Source organism: Pholis gunnellus (assembly GCF_910591455.1).
Source record: "Pholis gunnellus genome assembly, chromosome: 9".
In the NCBI taxonomy this organism is placed as follows: domain Eukaryota; kingdom Metazoa; phylum Chordata; class Actinopteri; order Perciformes; family Pholidae; genus Pholis; species Pholis gunnellus.
This window is the reverse complement of record NC_136535.1, coordinates 9,110,309-9,120,047: the sequence shown is the minus strand read 5'-3', so window position 1 is coordinate 9,120,047 and position 9,739 is coordinate 9,110,309.

Sequence of the window (9,739 nt, the reverse complement as noted above, 5' to 3'; positions counted from 1 at the left end):
TGCTGCTACAGCCTCAAAGTCTCAACTGAGAATGAATGAGAAATGATAAGACAAGGGAGAATATGGAATCAAGTTTCAGTGTTAGCTTTCATGTTTCAGACACAGTGGGGACAGTATCAGTATACTGAACCTCCCAAAACAGTCTTTCTATAATCATCTGAACAATCTAACAAAACTAAAATGTTATAACGGAAAACAAAGCATTTAGGTCATTAGCTTATAAAGTATTAGCTTATAAATAAGCTTAATGCTTTTTTGACAGCAAATTTTGCCTAAAAAGATGTAGGCCTATTTGTCTTTTTCATTAAAATTATTGTTGAAACATGTTATTGTTAAACTGGAAACACTCTTCCACTAGTTAACATAAACATAACCTGAAACATGATTAAATGTATTTTTTCGTTCACAGTTTACAACTAAATAGATGACAAAAAAAAGACACATTTTCGTTAAAAACGTGCATAATCACTCATAACAACTCGGCCCCCGCAATAACATTATTTATTTATTTATTTATTTGCACAATTCAAACAATGAAATTCAAAACAAACAAACATAACAGAGATAAATGAATATCACAGTGCAGGAGGAGGCAGAAAGCCAACTGGGCTTATTTGAAGCCTCCACCTATATAATATTGAAATTTTACAAAATTACAAACATAAAGTATGAATAAGACATTACATTACAACGAAAGAAAGGAAGAAAGAATGAAAGATAAGATAAAAAATAATGTAATTGTGTCAAGTGTGTGCGAGCATGTGTGTGGATGTGAGAGTGAGCATTGTCCTGTGTTTGTTCAGTGATGTTGGATTATACACCTGCAGTAACTCATAAGCAATGGCAATACAAGTCCCTATGAGTAAAACAACTGCAACATTGCACAAATAAAACACGGAAACTTTACCTTCCTCCTGTTGCTTTCCAGTTGTGATTTACTCAAGAACCACTCGACGGAGAACCAGATGATGGGGCAGTCAGAAAGGAAACAGGCGCATCATCATCTTATCAGTAAAAGTCTCCACACTGTAACTTATCACTGGCATGTCGCCCTCCACCCCTTTCGCTCTCTCGTCTGTTGGAGCATTAAGTAAATGTGACTGCCCTGTCCTGCACGTCTCTCCAAAATACACGCGTCGAATCAGGTGACAGACTGTATCTGTATCCATCTGTTAATCGGCGGACAACGCATCTTTAGCCACCACCGCCCCTTTTTGACTTCGGTTTTCTGTATCAGTGTAGCCTAAATAAAAAGTATTGGTGTAAGGGGGAGTTCCCCATCGAGGCAACCAGTTCCACCTTAATACTATGTAAAAGTAATACATTTACTTTTTTATTAATATTGTCATATTGTCCAACAACAATGCAGCGTTTTTTTAATAAGATGTGACAGTAAAGGTATCCCTTTATCTTTGCTCACTTGTTTTCTTTTCAGGTTTTATAGGCTAATTAAAGTAAAACGTATACATATCGTGGACATATAGGAATCCCAATAGTTTATACGTATTTATTTATGCTTTATTCATTTATTTTTGACTGATTAAAATCGTGAAGGCATTGCTTGCGCTACTAATCAACAAAACCCATGCAGCTTAAGCCCTTGTTAAAGTCTCTTTGATCCCGCTTAAGTAACTGCAGCACTAGACAACTATTCATAGCTTCAGCAGATGCATGCACTTCAGCATCGTATTCTCAAGATGGTTTCCAAGAGTTATGTCTTTCACAAGTGTATACGTTTACCAGAAACACAAATAAACATGTATATGCGAGACTCCTACCTGAAAAGGAGAGCACTTTACCAGATGCGCCGACATAAACTTTCCTTAATCATGTGATCAATGATCAGCGAATGACCTGGAGGGAGGAAGCCGCAGGTGTCCCTTGATGGTCAACATAGCTAAGATTCCCCTGCTGGTGGCCTCTGGGAACTGCTACTACTTTAACGGCTTGTCGGGGATGACTTTATGTAAATGTAGCAAGAAGACACAAAAATACTGTACCACGACTGCTGCAACTGGCAGTAAACATTGCAGCCATATAATTTGACAAAACTGAATATGCTCAAATTTCTGAATATGAAAATACTAAATAGGTAATTACAGGTTGCTGCAAATTATTCCATCTGTCAGATATGTGAGTGTTGATATAGCCCAGCTGCATTGGCAGTAATAGTGCCACAATGTCAATAGCTACATTGGGTAAACCCTGCAAGAAATTTCCACACACGGTCCTGCAAATGTTTCACTATAAAGCCTTATTAGGAATAAAGTGATTCTGTCCGATGAATGCTAGAGGCTGTGAAGAAGAAATGAATACAGGGAGTGTTGCGCTATTAGCAGGATAATGTAGTAACATAAATTAAAAAAGGCAAAAAAGAGCAGATCAGTAAACAATGAGGTTTCAATTTAAACAGGTAATAAGAAATAAAGGCCATGATGAGTAGCAACTCACCACTTGCTTTGTCTTCTTTGTGATGCAGGGAATTACCTGAATATCCACCTCTAAAAAAATAGTCAATTCCCTATTCATCATCTCTGCATTGATTTATTTAAAAAAGAATCACAAGGACCTTTCTCAAGACATACTGTATCAACAATCATAAAGTCTGCTCATCAACCCAAAAGTGCATGATAGCCCACAGCTGTGTTGGAGGCTGTTCGTGATCACACACACAAAACAACCAACCACTCAAGACTACTTCAACCATCAGAAACCTACATCCTAATTTCACAGCACCACTCTAGATAGGACAGAGGTACGGGACATAAAACACACAGGTCAGTTATATCTATTTAGGGATTTGGATGGAGGTTGACTTTGTCTAACAGGACATTTTACGGGAAGACCCGGAGATCCATGTCCTCGTTCTGTAATGCAGAAATCCAATATGCCTTACGTCTCAGGAGGGCTTCCTTCAAGTTGCCTCCTCTTCTGAAAATTTGAACTCTCTTAATTCCAGTATGTCGGAGGATGTTTCATATGTGCAAAATGCAGGACAACTGGACTGTCTTTGTTCGCATTTCTGTTTGAAGAACGATGTTCCGCCACTCTAGTTATTAAAGTTATTTTTGTCTTACCAATGTATACTTCACCACAGGGACAGTTGGTGAGGTGGTTGTACAGGAAATCACATGTTTTTAGCTATGCCCTGTTTAATTATTCATGGGCACATACCATGGAAGACTTGGAGTGGCCTCTTTCCACTCTTGAATCTGCAAATACTTAATTCAATGCTGTGTTTGGTTGTTCATCATCATATCCTCTGTCCTTGAATCTTGCCTTGGTATTATCCACCTGTTGTTCTAAAGACTTTGATGTGTTACGGATCCGCTGTAGTATGTGAAACTAAGAAATGGCATCCTTATTGTACCTTCTCTAATAAATGCCTATTTCATATAAGGCAAGGAACCATCTGCATGCCCTGGCCACTATTGGAGGATTTATGGTAATAGTTCTCTTATGGGACTACGGATGCAGAGAGGATGAAAACAAGCGGGCAGGCGCCGACTAGTTAAATATGCAGCCTGACTAGAAATGCACAAGAAAGAAGGCCTATAAACACAGAAGACTGTTTGTATGCGAGAAACTTAACGAATACTTGCCTTTTAAGATTGATTATTCAGCAGATGAGGGCCATCACACAGTACAAGCACATGGCTCAATAGAGAAAATGAATCAAACCCAAAGTCTTATAAAGTGTAATAATCTGGAGTGCTTCAGACAATGTGGATGGACAGCTTTGTCTAAAACTATGACACTGCTCTACAGATGAGACTGAATTTAAACTAAAGGGAACTTATCCATTGTTGAAAATATATTATATGATGTTTGCTGGAAACCACAAGGACGACATACACATCATTATAGAGTAGATGCTGGGGGTATAAAAACACACAGTGGCCCTATTGACTGTCATTACAACATGCTTTACTGCGACTGAAACATGCATGTGCACAATTTGCCCTTTAGTAATTCAACACATGTTTACACGTGAAGCACATAATTGGATCCATGTAGTCCCACATACTCTGTTTCACAGCATTCAGGGTTTTCCCAGAAATCAAACATCCCCAGCCTCCAACTGTTCTGTGTCCAACCTTTCTCCATTTTATACTTTTGCACTGCAAGGACTGTTTGTCAATATCCCCCTCACCCCCTTGAGATACAGCTGATGTTTAAGTGTGTATAGAGAAATGTTTGTTAATGGCACTTTGACCAAACCGTGGTTTTATGTTTTTATTTTGCTATTTTGCTGTGATCTCATTGAAGATGTTTTCTAAAGCTAAAAGACTGGGGTAAAAATGCTCTTGTGTAGATGCACTCCAATGGGTGCAGTCTTGCAGGTTTGACAAATAAAAGTGCATTAAAAAAATATCTAGGGACAAATTTCATTACAATCTACGTAAACATAGTAAACATAAATAAACAACAAAAAAAACGTATGATAATACGATGTCAAAATTGAGGATTTTTGTTCTTACATGTACATTTTGATTAGTCCTTTGAAATATATTTATGCCCATTAAGAGTGAGTTCACATTCAGTATTTCCTCCTTTTCTTCTTGGTCATTGTAATCAGCATGTGTTGGGTTCTGGAGAACTGGGCTTTTGTGTGATTCTGGCAGATACTGTTTGTGTCTGTGAGGACACAGTGTATGATAAGATGCATTTGCCTCCCTTTGAATCAACAAAATCCCTCACTTACAGGACTTGTGGTTATTTTATCATCAGTGCAGCTATTATCACGCCACAATCGTCATGAGACATCTGCAAGGCAATCTTGTTTGTGCTATTACCAACTCAATCACAGGATACCAGCACCATTATCTGGCAGCACAGTGAGAGACAATATCACGAACAGACACAAGATTTAATAGGACTTTTCACAAACATTATGTATACATTGTGAAACATATTTTGTACAATATCACTTTAAAACACACTCACTCATTATTATTAATACTAATTACTATGACCCAAAAGTGACATCCAGGAAAAACAATTCAAAAGTCTGATGTACTGTATTGCCAAAATGAGTAATAGTGTAATGAGAGTCCATTCAGCTTACTGCTCACTCCAGTGTAATACGTTTCCTATTGGTATGACTTAAGATATGAGTCAATCTTAAAACATGATCTTCTATTTCTCACTGGGACACGAGAATTCCCCAGAAAGTGAGCACAGAGTTCCTTCAAGTTTCAAGTTTAATTTGTCCTTAAACAAGACAAGGAAAAGGTATTTTCTAAAGCCTTTACGGCCACAGCGAATATGCCCATTGAAAAAAGTTATAACCCACAAAAATGTACTTTTGAAGAGAAGAGATCAAGTTGCAGTTTCACCACAAATGAGAATTTGTAAACATCTTGAGATTAATAAAACATTAGAGCTTCCTGCTTCTGTGCACTTGCAGCCATCTAATTTAAGGTAATAAAAACGTAAAGGAAGTCTGCACACTGTAGCTCCCTTAAGTGCAATTTATTGGCACATCCACAAGTTCTTGTATGTGGATGTGCCAATAAATTGCACTTAAGTGTCACAACGGTGTCCACACATTTATTTATGTTTTCATTACTGTGCGTTACCCCTATGTATTGATTTGACTTAAATTCTACACATTAATTTTTGATGCCAAGTACCATCCATTTTGGCAGCTAAATCGGATGCTCAGAACATGTTGCATTTTCTTGTCTTCTGAGGTGTTCATCCTTTAGATTATTTATTAATCTAATACAGTTCTATTTAACTGGGAAAGCATAATGGCCAATAAAGTATGTATAGCTAAATTGACCCTGTCATTTTGTTGGGAAGGTTACAGAAGTAAATAAAGTTGCTCGACTGAATATGAAGCATTGTCAACCCTTTTTAATTGAAGGTGGGAAACTGAGAATAAAAAAGAATAATTCTAGGTGTTTTGTATGGTTCATTTTTTCATAGCAAAATGTCTTAAAACAGAATAAAGCAATGACTTAAGAACAAGACATTCTTCATAAAACCATTTTAAAGCAAAGAATGATTGAAAAATATATAAATTATAATGTATAGAGGACAGTTGTTGATAGAAAGAGCTGACTGCAGAATGTCACCTGTATTGCAATATTTTTCCTCTTCCTGGTCCAGACATAATGCAACAAATCTAGGTATCGTTTACACCTTCTGTTTATTGCTCTGTGGCTAAGCATTTGTTTATAGCCTTTAACATTGCCACAGACCTGAAAAACAGACTAAAGAAACCATCTTTGCAAACAAAATGTTATCCCCTACAAAATTCTGATATAAAAATATTATCAGTTGTGAGAAACACACAAATGCTATTTTTTTATTGAGAAACCATTCTCTTTAACTTTATGTGAATGTACAAAGTCAACAATCTTATTGAGCTAGTAATATTAACTCTGTGATTCACTTGATAAATCACTAAGCTCACTTGCCACTAGAGGGCAGAGAGAGATTTCCTTCTCTGCTAAAATCCCGATGAGCCTCATCTGGAGCACAGGTTTTTAAGGGCGCCAAACTACTGGCACTTTTTAAAAATGACTGTCTGTTTTATCTGCTCTTTGGTGGCAGCTGCATACCTGGAGAAGTCACAGACTGTTTCTCCTTTTATGGAAAAACATTTCCTGAGAAGGTTCCCCTTGAGTGAATGTAGGGGGAGACTGTTTGAGAAGCAAATAAACTTTCTACAAAGGTTTATGTTCAGTGAGGGTTTTAAAATCTAGGCCACATGTTTGTTAATGATGTTTGCTTTTACCAAAGCGTCTTCTGACCCAGTTCCCGGTATGTTGATTACTGCTTTCACCTTTTCTTGTGCCAGCACTTGGGGTTTATGTCTTTAATCTGCATATAATAAATAATGAAAACTGAAGAACACTTAGAAAAAAGTGTGTGAATTGTCAGCGGTAAACTTTAGATCAGATTTCATGGTGAAATCAATGCATTTCCAAAATGTTGTTTTGTGTGTTATGCATGGCTGGTTTCACTTCACAGGAGGCCGTCAGTCTTTGCTGTGCAACTGGGTGTAGAACATATTTGGCATTGCAGTCCAGCTGTCTGTTAATTAGATGCAGAATGTATCATCCATGTTTTGACCCCGCTTCTAAAAATGAACGCTGATGCAATAGTCAACCTGGCAACAGAAATTCAAAGTCATTAGATAAGATCTTGAACTAATTAGGCCTGCCAGTCTTTCAGCTGTGAGACGCTACAACACAGCTACGGTGAATGTTTTCTACAGGTCTGGCAGTAATGTTTAATGATGGTTATTATTCTCTATTAGTTCCAGATCTGCCTGCAAGCAGAACATTCATTTGCACTACATGTATTTAATTCTGTCCCATACCCTGTGCCATAGCACATAACTGATAATATGATGCACCATAATTCGAAGTAGACTTACAGTTTCTTTCAGTTATCTCTGTTTTTCGGTTAAGATGTTTCATGTTAACTTTAAACCCATATCTATGTACTTTACATTAGCTTCAATCAACGTTAATAGACATGAAATTACACTTACTTCATCAAAGTAAAGTCAGACATTATGTTTTAAATGATGTATTATTCTTTATTCTTAGACTGTCACCGTCATTATATAATAGATGCTTTGCAACACACTATGTATAATGGGATGTTGCCATCTTCTGGCAGTGGCAGTGAAGTATATGGTCAATCATATTCACAGTTGTTATTATTATACACAAAATGTACATGTTTGAATATTGTAGCTTGCTTTCTGAAAATCTAAATCTAAATCAAATGTTCACTTTTCTCACTATCCAAATAAAAGTGGTATATTGTTTGTCTCCAAATACTGCAGCGATTTGTTATTTGCTTCCCGTGGAGGGGTGAAGATGCTTGGAGGTTATAGGTTCTGTTTATGTCTGTCTGCAGGGGTATTTACCAAACTCAATAAGATCAGCAACACCCCATCACCTGACAAAAAGGAACAAGAGTTTGTCAGTTTGTGTGCTGGTGCTTATTAGAGCTGTCAGCAGGGGAGATGTGTGTATGTTTGTGTGCAGTGCTGTGGGGTAAGGGGTTAAAAATCACCCTTAAATCGCATAGCTAACACGCACATCTATCAGGGAGCATAAAAAGCACCTTGTTACAACAGTTAACTCTAACAGATGACAGCTGACTTTGGTGACTTGGGGCTAATGGGAAAGATTAAGTCAATTACAGCTTGGCAGGGGGACTTTGAGACATTCCCCAGACTATTGGAACAATAGGCACTCACATACTGTTGACACTGTCACTCCGAGGCAGTACATTTCATTATGTCAGAGTAAATCCAACACAATGTACTTTGTTCTCTTTCTAAAAAATAAATCTTGATAATAACATAACAATGATAACACTGAAACGCGGTGCAAGAGAAAGCATTACTGTCCCCACATGTGCAGTGTGTGCAACTTTTTCATGAGCATCTAGTGAATGCACTCTGTTTCATCAAGATGATATTGTTGCTGACTTAGTCCCCAACTTTCGATCAAACAGTAAAAAGAGAACACATTCAGCTCAGCAGAACTCAAAAGGGTTGAGGAGCATACAATGTAGCAAAGAGGAATGGCAAGACTAAGCAGCTGCAAGTCCACTACACATAAGAAGATTCAATTCTTGAATTTAATTAAATTTAACGAAAACATCATTTCAATTTTCTAGAATTAAATTGTTTTCATTGCACTATTTATTATGTATTTTTTTTTAATCAAAGTAATTTCCTCTCAGTGCAGAAAGTCATACGCTACACAATTTGCACTTAGTTTCATTATAATCAAATCCGAAATCTCATAATAACATTTTTCTGCTGATGATGTGACAACATGCAGATGGCACAAAGTGACTCCCATTGGGTAAATTCTCATTTTTCTTTCGTTTTGCGCAGTATAAATGAGTTCAGCCCGCAGGGTGGCCAAACATGTTAAGTGCCTCTCAGCTTTAAAACTCATCAGGAGAAGGAATGCCTGCAGGGTATCTGGCAGCAATCCGATTACATGATGTAACCTTTGGCCTGTGGGCGACTACACCTCCACAGGAAGCCCAAGATTTTGAGTTTTTAATAACATAAAAGTCTGAAGTCAAAGACGCGGTTTTCAGTTACGGATGAATGATTAACTGTCTGCTGGTTGGCCTTTGCTTTTGTCCTTAACTGCCACCATATTAGTCAGGTTAGTTAGAATATAATGAAGGCAGTTTTGACAGTGCCCTGGTGCCCCTGCAATTGTTTTTGCTCTGTTAGAGGCTTTTTGGCACAGCACTACACATCGTACTTCATTAAAATCTCTCTGTAACTTGCACCTTGCAAGAGTGCAACAACATCAAGCAATTAATGTCACACATTGGTAACAGCACAGTGGTTGTGTGTTACACCACTTTGTATTTGTGGCAGACACTGGATGCATGTAAAACAATACATTTACTAGAATTTATTTAAATGGTTTCATAGCATTTCTTAACAACATACATACAATACAGTACATCTTCAGAGTCGTCAAAACTAACATTTTACAATATTCTGAAATATTAAAGCAATGATATATGTCACCCTTCACAATATGGCCAGATAATGTCTACTATGTGTAAATTGCTATTTTTACTAAAGATTATCAAATGTGCCCACATGTAAGCAACATAATAGAAGCACAATGAAATGGAAAAAATATTCAATTTGAATATATTGGATTGCAGATGGACAGAAAGGTTTACGTGGTACTTATATGGTTTGACGATATTTTACAGCCGGATT